Source organism: the organism of the source record quoted next, unplaced genomic scaffold (assembly GCF_019419815.1).
Source record: "Pyrus x bretschneideri cultivar Hongxiangsu unplaced genomic scaffold, Pyrus_bretschneideri_v1 Contig89, whole genome shotgun sequence".
NCBI classification, from domain to species: domain Eukaryota; kingdom Viridiplantae; phylum Streptophyta; class Magnoliopsida; order Rosales; family Rosaceae; genus Pyrus; species Pyrus x bretschneideri.
Window position 1 is genome coordinate 1,140,775 of NW_025999830.1, and position 18,030 is coordinate 1,158,804.

The following is an 18,030-nucleotide window of genomic DNA, read 5'->3' on the forward strand; positions in this document are numbered from 1 at the left end:
TAAGTCTTTCTTACTTTAGTTTTGTTTTCTTCGCATTAATTAGTGTTTTAAACTTGTTTTTACGTTTTTGAAGTCAAATCCAAGTGGTTAACAATCCCTCCTAATCCCCGGTCCAGAACGATCCCTACTTACACACTTCACTACAATTGACAAAAAGAGGGTTTAATTTGTGTGCGCATAATTCTCGCATCAGGTCACCCATCTTGGGAGTGCTCTCGCGCGCTACTCGCTTAACTTTGGAGTTCCTACGGAACCCAAAGCCAGTGAGCTCCCAAAAGGCCTCGTGCTAGGTAGAGATGGGAATATACATTTAAGGATCACTTCCCTGGGCGATGTGGGATGTCACAATCCACCCCTCTTAGGGGCCCGACGTCCTCGTCGGCACATTTCCGGCCAGGGATAGGCTCTGATACCAATGTCACATCCCCGCCCGGGTGGCACCACTTCCCGGGCCCGCTCCACCACCGTAGCACGATATTGTCCGTTTTGGGCCCCGACCACACCCTCATGGTTTTGTTTCTGGGAACTCACACGAGAACTTCCCGATGGGTCACCCATCCTGGGAGTGCTCTCGCGCGCTACTCGCTTAACTTTGGAGTTCCTACGGAACCCAAAGCCAGTGAGCTCCCAAAATGCCTCGTGCTAGGTAGAGATGGGAATATACATTTAAGGATCACTTCCCTGGGCAATGTGGGATGTCACAACAGTTACCTTTCAGGCTATTTTCCGGTCATCTCCAGTAACCATTGGGCTTCCAAATAGCTATAATCTTGTTCTACATTTTCCTATCTTCATATTGATATATATATGGGTCGAATTTGGTTAAGAAATGATTGAGTTACAAAGCCTTGAAAATTGCCCAAACTTCTGGCCAAGAGCTTCGGGACACTTAACGGAGTTTTTAACGGAAGGATCAAAATAATTGATGGTGGACAATCTCAGGGACCATTTCTATTGATTTTCAATCTTAAGGACCAATGTAATGTGTTATGCAAATCTAATGGACCATATGGCTAAAAAGCCTTAATGAAATTCAACCTTTGTGATAAAATGAAAAATCAATCTAAAACGAGGGAGGGAGGAGATTTAAACTTAAAAGAGTTCAGAGGAAAACATTTGCTCGGCAATATAACTATATCCATATCTGCATATTTACTCAGATTTTTGTAGATTAACAAAAATAAAGCATCGAAGTCAATTCACTTTATTGACCTCATTGTAGCTCTGCCACCATATACTTAAATATTACAATACCTAAACCTTATACAAAGAGGCTAGTAGCCATATACCAATTAGGCCAAATATCACTTCTGGTCGCCAAAGTTATGTTTCAATTCAGTCCATGTAGTTTTGATTGACCCTTGTAGTTTACCAAACGATGCAGTTCAAGGAACAAAAATCTCAGAAGCTCCTTCATCATTTGAGTTCTGTTCAAGCTCATCTTGGAGTCCCTGTACTTTGCCTCTGCAAGTCTTTCACGAACTCAATCGCTCTTGAGGAGGGAAGCATTGCCTGTCTGAGAATCAAGATAACGAGTAGGTATCAAACAAATTTGTGGTCCATCTAGCACTATTCTTCGATGTTACCATATATTGTCATTGTTTAAGGGCAATTTCCATAGTGTAGGGAACGAAGGCCCACTGGAGATAGATTCTTTCATTAAGCTTCTTCCTTCTCCTTATCTCTTCCCAAAGTCTTTGGATAGAGGCCCTTCATAATGTTTCATCACTGTAATCTCACATCCTGTTGTGATCACACGTAAATTACCAAGGTCATATGTTAATCACGGAATCAAATTAATACAGGTATCAATGACGTAAACAATCCTCAGAAACATACAAGCTTTGAAGCAACAGGAATGCAATCTCACCTGTATTGATGGAAAACGGATGTGAATACCTAACCTGGACGTCGAACTTATGATTGCAAGGTACACCTTGCTGAGAAACGGAAGGCATGTTAAAATCAGCACAATGTGTAGTCAAATGACAATAAGCACAAGTCTAGCTATATGTGCAAGTTTCCTCCACAACTCTCAGCAACAGACGCCTATAAGATTAAATCAACACAACCGTGAGGAAGAATTAGCAGAACACAGGAAAGATTAAAACATGAAAATAGCGGATCATAATACTTGACAGTGAAAACTCTATAAACCACGAGGTGGATGACAAGGAAAATCATAGGTCTGACAATATTAAACAGATTAAAAATGCAGTACATGAATAAATTAGTCGCATCGCTCATGTCAAATACAAAAAAAATACTTCAGTTGGCTAGTGTTTTTTCTTTAGTCTGAAGTTAGCTGTTCTTGGCCATAACTTCTAGCTCATCCCAGGTAGGGTGGCAGCCCTAGTATTTATCAGAGAAAAATGTTATCTGTATGCAGATGCTACTGTCGTAGGAAAACAGATATTGAGAATTATGATTTTGGAAACACATGGACTTTGGGTATAAGAAATTATTATATTCGACTCTACAGTAAGATTTGATTGTTTCCATAAATGCACTACAAAATGTAAACATAACTACTCACCTGAAGGTAAGGAAAGACATCGTTGTAAACTTGTAAGAAAAATTTTGAATTCATTGTAAACCTGATAGAACATATAAACTCCAATCAGTTAAAAAGTAACTAATTAACGTTCAAAAATATAAGAGCAAGCAAAAACTGGTCACAAACATAGATCTCAATCGGCATCTATATTTACCTTCTAAGAAGACGAAAACAAACATAGATCTCTTCAATATCTGAGTCAATCTTTACGTTAATATACTCCCAGAGAAGCTCAGAGAAGCTGTATACAGCTTCAATCCAGCTGTCAGAACTTGGATCCGGAGGATGTTGAGATTCCAAAATAGTATTTCGCAGAATGGTGGATAAATTTTGACTTGACCCTGATTTGTAATAAAACTCAGCAAAAACATTTAACACCATGCACTTGCTGGATTTGAACTCATCAACCCACCCAGGAGGACTTCCAATCCAAAGTTTGTGGTTCAAAGCAGGATCACTTGGTCCCGAATGATCCTTGTTACTTGGACCTAATAATTCCAGAGGCTTTTCTGCAGGAGGGCCCAAGGAAGCACTTGAAGATACGTCATTTTTCCTGTGTGCAGGAAGCTGCCTGAGTACTCAGTTCTTGAGGCAACTGTTGCAACACTGAGGTATCTGTTTGACTTAAAGATGACGGCATTATATCAGTGTTTCCAAGACCTGATGTAGAAACTTCCACTTGATGGTTCCCTCCCACCACAGCAGAAGGAATTGCTTCTTCTTCTACTACTGTATGCTATATCACATGAGGAGAGATACCAATTGTATTAACTATAGAAGTCTAAAACGTGGATATACAATAGACAACTAGAACAAGAGATTCTCAATAACAATATATTTTTTCTGGAATAAAAACATAGGCATTGAAAGAAGAGGCGTAAGAACAAGATAAACCAATTGAGCCTTCATTTAGCATTTGCAACAGACGGAAAAAAACACAGGGATTCTTATATAAAAAGTTCAAAATCCAACCACAACTTGATTTAGTACTGTCCAAAACAAGGCAGGAATGTTATCTAAACTTAACACTGCATCACAACTACAGCCATATCACCGAAAGCTATTATTATCGAAACTGAGCAAACAGCTAGATTGCTTGTAAAATAGAAAGTCAACTTATAGTTAATCTGAAGTCCAACAGAGAAGGTTTCTTTTACGTAATTCTGATGAAAGATACTGGCTGAATATATGAAGCATTGGCAAAATAGAACTGCAGAAGAAAGAGAAAAAGTTGGAAAACAAAATTTACCCTGATTTCTACTGCTGTTTCGTTCTTGGGGACCACATCCTTAACAAGTAGTCTCTCAACCCCCCTCCTTGCACCTAAGTAGAAAAGCCATTATGTATATCAGGACAAGGGAAATATAATGGAGTTTGCAATGAATAGACAGTTATGGAAAAATAAAAGAAACATTACCATGTACTTGTTCATGTGGTACAGTAGCACTGGAATTTTCTCGTTTATTTTTAGCAACATAATCAACTAACTTCCCACCATAGATTCCATTTAGTTCCGTAAATAATTCTGGAGGAAGACTCTCAACAACTCCCAAATCAAGATGACATAAAGGTGGTGGTTCAGAAACCTGGTCCAGAGAAGGTGACAGACTATTTAGCACTGGAGTTTGAATACCGAGTGCACAATTAGATATTTAGAATGTCAGGAATAGTTCCCTTTTAAAACAGTTTAACAGACTACCGACATCTTTCCAATCCTTGAACCTCACGCCCCAATTCGCTTCAGCACCAATAGACTTGCAATCCTGCACAAGACCACACGTAAGCAATGATGGTTAAAACACACACACAAAAAAAAAAAAAAAAAAAAAAAAAAAAAAAAAAAAAAAAAAAAAATATTTGTCTAAAGTTAGAGAGAATATTGGGACAAGAATTTCCTTGCTGTATAGAATTGTAGTGTGAAACAGTCTTCTATAAATAATTGCCCTTCATAAAGTTTATACTTCCATGTATACAGTATACTTAGCTGTCTCCATAACCATTTTTAATAATTTCCTCTACTTAGAAAACAAAACATCAAGCATAAATTCAACTAAAACCATTGAGATCATGGTCTTCTCATCTCAGAAAAGCTGATTTAAATATTGCAAGTTACTCCTGATAAAGTACAACTGAACCATCTCAGTATATGAAGAAAGAAAATCAAGACCCAGATAAAAAAATAAATAAATAAACCTTTGAAATCATACGCAAATGTCCACACATCTGAACATTTTGTTTCTTCAACTTCTGCTCTAAAGTGTGTCCTATACCTGGAAGTTCCTTGATTGGAAGTTGATGTAAATAATCATCCACCTGATGTACTAAAAAACAATGTAAGTGTGTATAGGAAAGAGTATTCCATGAGCTGTCCATATCCCTATTACAAACTGATAGTCATTTGAAATTCAATACAAAAGCCCAAAAGTTAAAATGAAAAATCACTGTTACAACTTAGGATTAAAAGGTATATAGCATCTAAGTCCTCCTACTTTTCACCAACACAAACAGAAAGAGCTACATAAACATAAACATTGAAAGTTTTGTGGCTGATGCGTGTGTGTTTAATACACGGAGATTATAATGACAAGGAGTCTACAGTCTTCCTTATACACATATAAATATAGAAAAGAAAAAGAATATCTACATTTGTGGGAAAATAAATCAAGATGTTATCATCAAATGAGACAAAACAAAACCATCACAGGCATGGGCAAGGGAAAACAACAGGTTTCCACGTCCTATGCATTCAAAATTTCATTTGAATGTTGATGGCTAAAAACAATGGCATACATGAAACATTTGAAGAAAAAAATTCCACATTGGTTTTAAATATGAAGCAAACAATAACACAAAAGAATAGAAGAAAGAGCACACCTTTTCAGTCCATCTGGCTTAGAAGTTTTAGTGGCAAGGCGAGCCATAAGCATATTGATGGCTATGCCAGCACTTGCAGAGCATCCAGTTGTCTCAAAGATCTCTTTTCTTACAGTTGAAGCTAACACCTCAGGATTTACCCCTTCCATGGCAGGTGACATCTAAAAATGCTTCATCACAGCTTACTGCCTAAATTCAAGAACTTCAATATTAACACGAAGGCAACTGAAAACTCAATGTACTTTAAGAATTAGCTTCCAAAAGCAAATATACCTGTACTTTATTGCAGTGCTTATGCAAGACGTTGTAGAACTGATCAGCTACCTACAAAACAGATCGAATAGCCTATAAAATCCCAGTCAACAAGGTAAAATACAGCAAACAAATGACAAAATGAGCGTTGTCTCTATAAAAAAGTATCTAAGCCAAAACAATGAGAATCTTCCAGAAACATACCTCTTCAGAAGCTTCAAAATCAAACAATGACAAGGTTTGTACAAATAGCCTTGGCATCTCTAACAAACATCCCAGCCTTCACTCCTGCAAGTTAGAAATAAAACTATTAAAGACAAAATATAACCTCCCAAGACAAAATAAAATTCAAAAATGAAAAACCCTGCTATAAACACTTGTCACCAAAACCAACCATAGGTTCGAGCAGGGTAGTTTGCAGATGAAATTTCAGCAGTTCCCTTTGGAATATCAGAATGGCATACAGCCACAGGCCTATCCTTAAACTCAGGGTGTTTCCTGATGACCACTGACACAAAAAAACCAGTCCTACAAGAGCATATTATCTCTCAGTTACATTCTTAGTTATACAGAAAACATCATCTCTTCCAAGATATTCATATTGCATATTACTATGAGATCAATCAACTTTACAACTCTAATTAATCCATCAATAACATCCCTCGGGATTAAATAAAATTATAGGAATCATGTATTTTCAACTTGGCCCTTAAGATACAAGTTAAAACTTAAAAAGGGTTTGGAAAAATAAAAATGACTTTGGTGTTGGAGATGAGAATTTGTGGTACAAGATTTAAGAATGACAGTCATCTTGATAATAAAGGTATATGCGGCCAATAGTGGAGAAGACGACAGTGATGATTTTCAACAGATAGCATGGCCAGTGAAAGTCAAAATTTAAAACACACAAGGGAGGCCCATCTGGTTAGCAGATAACACAGGGAGACCAGTAATTGCCAGACAAGTATAAGGATATAATAATCAAAATTCAGGTTTAACAGCCTTGGATTTGGAAGGTACCATGTCAATATAATGGCAGCCTTTTGAAAACTCGTCGAAGCATTAAGATTAGGCTCTGTGCTCTTAAACCCTTTAGAGGAACTTGGGAAACGCTTACGATACCAATTTCTCCACATTCCTATGAAGTGCAGCCTTGAGCTCTGCAGTAACCAAAGACCCAACATGATAGTAAAACAAAACTGCAAATAAGTTTAACTAGAATAACAAAATAGCATTAGCAGCAAAACTGCAAGTAAGTTTAACTAGTATAACAAAATAGGATTAGGAGCCAAATACTGATCGTTCACAATTATACAACATCCATTAGAAGTTTAGAACCACATAACAGATATAACTCAACATCAGAAAGTTCTGAAACTGTACAAGCAAATATACAAGTATCATCTCAACCAAAGCCCGAACTGCCCACCATAAGCAAATTCCATGGGTCCCTCCAAAAGATACCTTTTGCAGTTTTAACTGGTAACTATGTCAGGATAATTGGTTTTGAAAATGGCATAAGATCAATATTAGTAGAAAGTATATACCCAACAAGAATCATGGAGTATGCCAACAAGTGTCAGTGGAAAGTATATACCCTTCTCAACAAAAAACATCATAAGAAAAAAAAAAGAGGTGAAGGCATAAATAGCTTTTGATGGCACAAACCAAGATTAAAAAATGTGGCACTAGTGAGAGAGAGCACACAATTACTTTCCAGTTCAGTACCTTAAAAAATAGTTTTCCACAAAATTGGGATCCCCAAGAGTTGAATGACTTCTAATAGACCCGACATTTGAAGAGCTTGGGAAGCGGTAGCTGCAATCTGAAGCTGATGTTTGGTGGGTACTACACTGAAGTTCATCTTTTACATTGTCATCCTCTTCTGCGTCCAAAGTAGTCATATCTACAATTTGCACTTCACAATCTTTTTCACTACTTACATATGGCTCCTGACCAGGTTCTCCATTGTCATTCTCGAACATAATGCTATCAGATTCTCCACTAGTTTGCCCTTCGTGTTCTGTGGATCTGCCCACTTCAGATCCGGTAGCATCTTCCACTATGGCTCCCACCAACGATGTAACCTCACTTTCATATGTTACTAGATTAGCAGCATCCCTCAAAGGATCACCACAGTCTGGGATTACTTTTGGGGAAAAGAAGGCTGACAGCCTTGGTTGGTTGCAAGCAATCTGTTCAAGTTGGTAAGGAACCCCTGGAATCAGAAAATGAAAATCCCTCACAATTAAAATATTAAACTATTGACTAATGAAATATATATAGCTCTTCACGTCACACATTCGGAAACAAAAATAGATGACTGTGAGTAGACATCATCAAAGCCTGATCAATTATACTGAGGGGAAACATGTAAGAAGCTACAACACAAAACATTCCTTCAATCAAATACCCCTCGTCCAATTTCAAACTGCTACTTTTTGTTGCATTTAATATAATTATCCCATGTATCAAGATACAACCCACTTAGTCAGTACATGGTAGTAACGCTTAGCTGAGCCCTAAATCTCATCAGTTAAAAGAAGACCAAATTAAAACTTTAAGAAAAATAAGACAGAAGAAAAGACAGAAAAAGGCCCATGAACTTACAACTCAAGAGTTTGTTAGCAGCAACTGAATCTAAAATCCAGGAGGGTTTCACTACTGGGAGCCCTCCACTAAAAGACCTGTATTAGGATCAGGAGCCGTACATCAAACTTATTGGAGAGCAATTAAATATCGATATTCAAGATTTTATTGATCTGAAACTAATTAAAGATACACAAACCTCAAATTTTTTATTTTGCTGTCAGGGAGATTACTGCAAATGATGTGTGACACGATGTCTAGAAAAATAATTCTCATATTTTCTAGTTCAACATGTAGCCTCGCAGTTCCTGAAACAGATTATCGTCAACAACTCAAGGTCAAAGAAAACCCACATGCAGTAATGAAACAACTCCTCTCCCTATCGTTGCCACAAATCATTGAGGAAAATCAGTAGAAAAGGAAGCTCAAATTATACATTCTCCGCTACTAAGTTGCAACAAATGTTAATGCTATAAATGGAACGTTAATGAACTTGGCGATTCAGTTTTCCTTTTCCATTTTCTTTTTATTTCTTGTACATCACATCCGTTTTCAACAGCCAACCGTGGCAAACAGAAAATCACAAGAAATCAACCAAACCTGATTGGGAGGAACCGTGTACCCGTCTACAAATATCGAAACCCCGCGAAAGATATCTTTTCCGGTATTTGAACCACTGTGTGAAGAAGCTGAAGCTTCCGTACCGAACTGATTATGAAGTTTCCGTTCTTCTCTACCATGTAACTGCACCCAATTTCCCAACGTCCAATCAGAATATAACTCCAAATTACTAACAAGTACACAGGTTCAAAAATTGAATGCAAAATAAAACAAAACTAGGTTTTACTGATCTCATCCAATTCCAATTTTTCCAATTCCCCAAGCATTTCTCAACAAAAATTGAAAATTGACGGCAATGAACGAAAGAGGAAGAGAGAAGTACCTGCCGAAATCGGAGAAGGGAGCTTTTTTGAAGGAGAAGCGAGAGGAGGAGAGAGAATTGGCGCCCCAAGAGGCGCCAAGGGTTTTCTGGTTGGCCGTCGTCCGCTGCTGCTTCTTCTTGGAGTTACTATTCGAAGAGTTGGAATTGAAGCTCCGCTTGGAATTGGATCGCTGGCCGGACGAGCCGGCGGAGCGAGACGAATTCAAACCTCATTTCTACGGAGGAAAGAGTGTTGGAGAAGCTGTTGGTGGATTTTAGATTTTATCATTCGAAGCGGCAAAATTAGAAACTGTATTTGTATGTTTGGTGGGAGTCGTCGGTAGCCGGTTTTTTTTTAACGGTGAAGACCCGGCCTGGTTCCCGGTTTTTTTTTCTACTCTTTTTAATTTTTTGGACTTCTTTATTTTTTTTAGGGCCAATAACAATGATACTCTAATTTTCACGTGATTGTGTTTCATGTAAATCTAAATATTACTTAGATTTGAAACTATCAACACAAACATGAGTATTGACAAAAGAAAGCAAACACAACATGAGTCCACAAACGAGAGGCTTGTCTAATTTGAGACCGTTTATGTGGGAGACACTTGCATGTCAATACACATTTTTGATGAAATAAATTTTATTAAAAGCACAATAATTTTTACAAAAAATTCAAGTGCTTGCCAGAAAATACACTTCTTATTTTTGTTAACTATAAGCATTTTCAAGGTTTATGGTTATTTGAAAATACTTTTTCTCCTTATACGAGATTTGTTTGTAGCTCAATTAGTTAAAATTCACCCAAGTTAGAGGTGTTGTGATCAATTCCCTCATTTTTAAATATCACAAATAATTTTTTTTTTAAAGTAAACAATTGTTTTTAGCGATTTTGTACTATGAGGGAAGGGGATATTCCATGTGACTTGAATCGAAAATCTCTCACTTACAAATGAAGAAGAATACCACTATATTGCAGTACTAATTGGTAAAAAGAAAGTAAATAGTTGTTGCAAATTGGGGTGGTCAGGAACGAATTATGACATGCCCCGACACCAATATCCTCGTATACCAGGATGGGCACGTGTTGGGCGACAACCGAGGGTGACGAAGCCATTTCAAACATGCATACTAATAAAATATGTAATTAGCAAGAAATATGTCAATGCAGAAATGTGTTCAGAGTATACAACTAATCAAGAATAATGTGAAAGAACTATTATAAAAAGGTACAAACAAAGGAATGAGTCCTACACTGAGAAGACTTGAACGTACCTATGCAGAAGTGCCCTGACGCCAGGATCGAATGCCTCGATTCTAACTCTTGAAGGGGGCGCAAAACAAGGGGTGAGTGGACCAAAGTTTATAATAATACTACTAATAACATGAAAACTATTTTCTTTCTGAACATAATAACCCCCTGTTTTGAAAACACATATAGAGTACTACATAATAGGTTTTCTAAAAAACTCTAGCATGCCATGAAAAACATTCGTAAAACATGTACATGTAAACCAGTGCTCAATAATGGTAATATAGTCGCCCAAAGGCAAATCCATAAAATATCTGTAAATCACATTAATGATGCACTCAACTAGGGGTATTATAGTCGCCTGAAGGCATAACCTGTCCATCACCTGAAGGTGAAGTTGTACGACACTGGGTTATGCTAGTGAAGAAACATGGTAGGCCCCATCACCCGAATATGAAGTTGTATGACTCTAGGTTATGCCAAAGAAGAAACATATGCATAACACATCGACACTAACCGTGGCTAGTGAAGCTGTTCGACACTAGTTTCGCTAGTCAAGCTGGGGGTATGACATAAATATCCTCAACTATGTCCTATGACCATAGACGTCTACATACTCGTGTTGTGTGTATGTGATGTATGATAACCCATTAGATAAGCATCGAAAACATATCTCAAAATCTCGTATTAAATCATTGGAGCTCAAAAGCTCAAAGCCTCATCTCATAAATCCAGGATAAATCATTTTCGTAAATCCATAGAATTTCATATACAAAAATCCAATAACTCATAACCTTTCGTAAAGCGTAAATTTGATAAATCATAAATAATGCATCAAATGTAAAATCATGAAATCATGCTTTTCGTGAATGCAAGCCTAATATTTTGTAAAAACATGCAATTTAAGAAGGGGTCCACTCACAAATATTCCATTGTTGGGGAGCTGCTCGAACTAGAGAAGATGGTATCATTTCTAACCGACGCACCTAAACACAAATAGAGACCATTTAATAAAACTCTACTAAAACAATAGAATTTACGAAAATAGATTGCGGATTCGGATTCGGCATGTCAAGAAACCTAAGAAAAGACCTCAGGTTCCTCTACGCGCCAAAATGGTTTGCCAGAAAATTCGTTAGCGAAGCCATCCACAATGGTGGAGCACTGTACCTCGGCGAAGGCACGTGTGCTTCATGTACCAGCCATGACAGCCCTCCACGCACACCCACGTGCAGGCCACGCACTAATCCTGAAAACTAGGATTAGGTACGAGTCGGGTCGGATGTTGGTTTTAGGTTGCATGGTTGGGTTGGTTTTGGGTTGGGCCTGGTTTTGGGTTGAGGTTAATAGGTCATGGATTTGGCTCGAAACTCGAATCGGGTTTAGGCCGGGTTATTGAATTGGGTCCGATTATTGGATTGGGCCCAGTTATGGGTTGCTGGTCGAGTTTGACTCGTTTGGGCTCATAGGTCGCCGAATTTTGGAAAAATTGTTGGGAAATTCCCAAGCTTTGTTTAACTTCAAATCTCAACTAAAATTCACCATTTGAAACCCAAAATGAAGCTAGGAGGGTAGTAATTCGAGTTATACCGTTTTGGTTCTCAGTCATGGCCGGAAAGTGGTTGGAAAAAAGCCTGCAAGGTCGCGGGTCCATCATCGAAGAGCTGAGTTAAGCTCCATGGGTGTTTTCTGCATCCATTTTCCTCTAAACCAAGTACAAGGGTCAAATCCAGGACTAGATCGTCTTTAAAAGAAGCATTTGGATTGTCCCGAGGCTTACCTTAACTGGGATCATGGAGAACTTGCCAGATTCCATGGCAACTCGTCAGGAAGAAGAAATACATAGTGATGTCGAAAGAGATAGTGAGGTTGCAGAAAGGTGAGAAAGGGAGGAGCGAGGGTCCACAGATGGTGGTGGTACTCGCTGGAGATGCAATGGTGAGTGGTGGTGTGCGTCCGTGCTCGAAGAAAGGGAGAGAATGATGAGAGTGAGAGTTTAAGATAAGAGAGGTACGGAAGAAGGTTCTAGAGAGAGAGGAGTCACAAGAGGAGAGAAAAAGGACACCCCAGAAATGAGGAGAAAATCTACCACGTGTTGCCACCCTAATGGTCCATGATGGAGAAATATCTCCAAATGAAAATTTACCAAAATACCCTTATTGTTCCGAATCTCGTAAAATCTTCATTTTAGCTCCAAATTCAATTTCGCTTGCGCCGACACATCCATAACGCTGAGTATTACAAGGACACACCAAGGAAAATAGCCTTACGCGACACGACACGGGAGTCAACAAAAGTCAACGTTTTTATCCTCAAAGGGCTTTTTCGTAATTTCACGTTTGAAAATGATAAAAACCGAAATATTTGGGGATGTGTCGTTACAAATTAGGCTAATATTTGTGTTTGACTTTTCTTGTCAAGATTGTAAATGTACCACACCTACTTTAATTAGTTTTTAGGTTACTATGCCATTAAGGCGTGTTGCTGCTAAAAATCTAGTCAAGGAATCGATTCTCTCACTTCAAAGGTTTCCTAATGCATATGCATTTCACATTTAATTTACTGTTGCATTTCGACTAGTGACCTTGTCTTGTCATAATTGCTTGTTGTTTTCCAGCGAGGTAAGCACACAATTTAAGACAGCCTACATAGGCTGACTGACACCTTTTATACGGGATTAAGCTTTTCACCATTGGTCTTTCAGACTGCTTTTACATTTGACAAGTATCTTTTTGTACTTTGTTTGCAGCAATCAAAGGTTTTGTTTAATAGGGTTGGCGGAATTCATTTCTTTTTGGTTGAGATCAATTAATTTTATATAAAGTCTTTATCTCCATCTCAGATCCCCTAGCAGCATCAAGCATTTTTCTGGGTAATGTTCTTCATTGAATATTTATAAAACTTCCATGAAAATACTTGCGTAAATCTTCTTAAAAACTCATTTGTTTTGGGCTAGAAAGTTTTAGATTTTTAAGAGTGCATTAAAAAGCTTTGACCTTTCCCTTGTGTTTTTCACTTGAAACCCTAGCTGCATAACATTTTCTCATGCATTGAACTTGTGGCAACTCTGCACATGTTTTCTGAGTTAAGGTTTGCTTTGTACATGGTCTAGTATTATAAGTTTCAAATCTTCAAATAGACCTAGTTTGGATTCACATTGGTGTTCTTCTTTCAATTGTTTGACTGGAGAGACTGACTGGTCGTTAATCCACATTTCATATCATATACACCACAATATCATTTGCATTGGATGTGTTGCTCTCGGTGCCACAAGGAGAAGAGTTCAAGGGTGGAGTTGCCTCATTATGAAGATCGAAAAGGTCTCCATCTTGTGCAAAGTAACATTGCACAAAGGTAAAGCTACTCCATAGATTAAATCTAGGATTGAGCTTGATGTGGTACTTTGTATGAACCTTATTTGCACTAGTCGATTGGACTATATGGAGTCTTAAGTTTTTTAACCTAGATGTGGGTTTTTTTCCGATAAGAAACTTCTTGTGTTCTTTGTTACTTAAATTTGTCCACATATCTTATTTATTAGCAAAAGTTACATGCAACCTATGAGTTGTTATTTGATATGTGTTTGTGACAAAGTTTACACCGCATATTATGAGTAAAAAAATGAATTGTTGTTGACTAGGATAACTTGTAGTAAACTATGTTTGAGTAATAGATTTGTGTTTAGTTAACTAACGAATATGTATTAAGCTAGAGTTCAAGGCCAGTAACAACGAGGCAGAATAGAAGACATTACTAGTCAGGCTACAGATCGCGACGAGATTACAAGTCAATAAGCCATCAGTTCATTGCGACTTCATGCTGATAGTATATCAAGTCAATGGTGATTACGCTATTCATCATCTGACAATGGGACTTTACCTTACCAAAGCCAAGGCATTACTCGAAAGCTTTAGCAAGTACAAAATTTCAACAGATCCCCAGAAGCGAGAATGGACACGCCGATGCTTTAGCAAAGATCGCGTCAATCGTCGATTATGCATTGTGGTCAACAATTGATAACTCATATATTTCATATATTATACAACCCATTTCTAGTCTCTTTGTGATGTTTTAGAGTTAAAACTAGTTGTGTTTTACCCTATTTTGTGTTAGTGTGCAATTTCATGTGCTTTAGGATCAATTTGAAGTCAAAAGAAGTGAAAAAATGCCATTTTTGGAGCCAAACCCTTATTCAACCGTGGAAAGAAGTTTGGTGGCCTATTTTGAAGCCCAAATAAAGAATCCAAAGTGAATCTGGCTTATTAGAAGACCAAGTGCATAATGGGAAAGGAATTGGAATCCCTAGCCTAATTTTGAGGAGCCAAATAAAGAAAAACGTTCAAAACCTTAGCTTAATGGTTAGGACCACCTTGCAATCTGCTGCAGCCTCATTTAACATATAAATACTAAGGTTTCACATCACTTTTACACAAGGGGGGACGCTTAGAGCTCTCTCTCTTCTCTTTCTTTGGCCTTTCTTCCAGAAACAAAACCGTATTCCTGTTCACCTTCCGCTACCACCAAAGAAACCATGCAAACACGCTGTTCTTGAAGGAGTTTCATATTAGAATTACTTTAGGGGTTTCTTTTATGGATATAATTTCACTCATGTTTCTCTTCATATCTATATATTATGTGATCATGTTGTGTAATTAAGTTCATAGCTGGGGATTTTGATGTAGCTTCGCAAAACTACTCTATGTTATTAAATTAAAGTTTTCAAATTACCAATCTGTTTTCTTGTTTCATTCAGTGATTTTATTGTTTAATTTATTTGTTAATCTTAATGTTTGATCACCATTAGGGCTACTTATGAATTATTTGATCAAGGTTATAGTACACATCATGATTAATCTTGGTGGATGTGAATGAATGAAGAAACTACTATGCAAACATCTTGCCATGTGATTTCTCTGTTTCTTTGAAGTTTTCTTGTTCTTAATGGATTCTTAATTGGTAATCTAAGTTGAACATCACAACTAGGTTGCATATTAGGAGTACTTGATCACAACCACACATCAAATGGATGATCATAAATAAGTAAAACGAACCCTAGTTGCAAATTAGAGAGCTATAGTTCACTCGTTTCAAAGTCACAGACACCAATAAGGAATTTGGTTTTCCTTCGCCATCTTACCTTCACCCTACGCTACATGCAAGGCAATGGGTAAGTGGAAGTTTTAAAATAAAAAAAAATAAAAAATAAAAATAAAAAAAAACTTCCTACAATGCTTGAACATAAGGTTGGAGAAAAAGAGCAAATGGCCAAAAGAACTGCCTGGAGTCTTATGAGCATATTGAACAACCAGTAGAAAAGCAATCGAAGAAACCTCGTTCTTTATGGCCTATGGAACAAAAGTTGTCATCCTATTCCAAGTTACTGTGACGCCCAACCTATACACCGAAGAACGGACTACCCTAGAAAGTGGCGGAATTTTGAAGTTTGATCTTGACTTCGCGAAAGAGTGTCGAGAATGTGCTTCTGATTTGCAGCCTAACAATAACAGATTAGGTCTTACTACAACAAGGGCGTCAAGCCTCGAAACCTTTAGGTTGGGGATCTAGCTCTAAGAGAAGTCTTCGAGAACACTAAAATACCTAAAAGGCAAGCTCGGAGCAAATTAGGAAAGCCCCTACAAGATTGTGGGAGTAGAAGGCAAAGGAACTTACAACTTGGAATGTATGGATGGAATTCTGACCACCAAACAATGGAACACCGCCGAGCTCAAACGATACTATGCTAAAATGCCCCCAACTATGTGTAGACAAGTCCTTGGAGAACTAATCTCCTTCTCGCCTCACCATGAGCTACTTGTCAAAGTTGATCCCCAATGACAATTATTACATTATATTATCTTTCTTGAACTACATCAGTGATTTGATTCATCTTTTCGGAGATATGTAGGCAGTCATTTTCAGATTTATCACACTCCCTTTGTCAGTCTATTTTTCTTCAATTCAACTTGATATAATTTTCGGATAAATTTGGATGATTAAATTATTTTGTTTAATTGGAATATTACTACTGGCTATTTATGATGCAAAATCTATTAAACCAACTAGTTATTTATCTAATTTACTAATTTGTTTCAAAGCTTGAATATATTTCTATTGTTTTGGGAATCGGTCATCAAACTAATAGTCTATTTATTTTATTATGTAATTTATCTACTTGCTCAGTTGCTATTTTTTTTACTAATTAATTTTTTTTATCAATTAATTTTTTTTATCTTCTAATTTTAGTTGCTTAATTTTCTCTAGTGATCTAATTTCTACTTGTTTGGCTTACTATCTATAATATTAAAGAGCTCTTTTATTTCTTATTAGGAAATCTTTGAATATTTACAAATTTTTTTTGAAAATAATCTAATAACTAGTTTAATAAATTATTATGCTTATTATTTTCTAATTTTATATTTTCAACTTGACTAATAATAAGATTTATAATAGTATTTGCTTGAGAATTTTCTTAACTATGCAAAATATGGTTATACTTTCTTAATGGAAAATAACAAACTAAACTACATTGGTCTAGCGTAATTTTTCTCTTTTGTTGTTCACTAATTTCTAAATTAAGGTAATCTATCATAAATTAAAGTCTTACCTTTGTTTAATGTTATTGCTAACTGATTTCTTAGATGCTCTCTTTCTTCTTTCTTCTCTCAAATTCTCTAAAGTATTATTACTTGCTGCTAATATATTATGCCAAACTTCTTTATCATTTCTAGTAAATGTGGGGTGTTTAATAACACTAAGAAAAAGCTTTTACTTCTTCACAGTCTTGTTAATTCTCGTATAAATTTATACTAATCTTCTCTTTGAGAATTGTTTGAATATGTACTCTTGCTCTTTTGTTGATATACAAAAGATCAAAGGATGTTGAAAAGGATAAAAGTTCACAAAGGATGTTTAAAAGGATAAAAGTTTACAAGTGATGTAAGAAAAGCTTTGTACGTTTTCTCTATGGGTTGGGGAGTTAGTTTCGTGTAGGTATGTGTGTTGTGATGGAAAGAAAACCCATACGTGTATATACATATTGATATCAAATTTGACTCTTAAGACTGAATCTCTAAAGAAAATGTCAAATTACAATTGATGATTGATATAGCAATCTGAAATTTTATGTCAAATTTGCACTTCTCTAACCGAATTGTCAAATGTTATTTTATTATTTAAATAGAACTTTTTAATGGTTGAATCTATTAAAAAAATGTTGAAACAAAATTTTTATTGGTTGAAATGTTAGTGGAATAAGGGACTCCCTATTAAAATGAGTTAAAAATAAATTTGACATTGATGTCAAAATTTGACTCCAAATCATAAAGTCTTCAAATAGTCAGCAAACAACACTTCGATTGAAGAGACTTTGATGTCAAATATGTACAGTAACATTCCACCTAAGAGTTTGACATTTCATTTGAAGATGCTTTAATCACAAAGCTTTCAAATTTAGTTAGCTGGTTGGATAAACTTTTGATGTCAAACATACACAATGTCAGTTCACCTAAGATCTTGACATCCAAAGAGATGCTCTAATTTGCTATTTGTGTCTGAAAAAGCAATCAACAACTGCGAAAAGAAATC

At 36.6% G+C, this 18,030-nt stretch overlaps 1 pseudogene; it reads right to left on the bottom strand.

Moving 5' to 3' along the window:
* Positions 1–1,101: 1,101 nt before the first annotated feature.
* LOC103959505 lies at positions 1,102–12,055 on the bottom strand (annotated as a pseudogene).
* Positions 12,056–18,030: the final 5,975 nt, after the last annotated feature.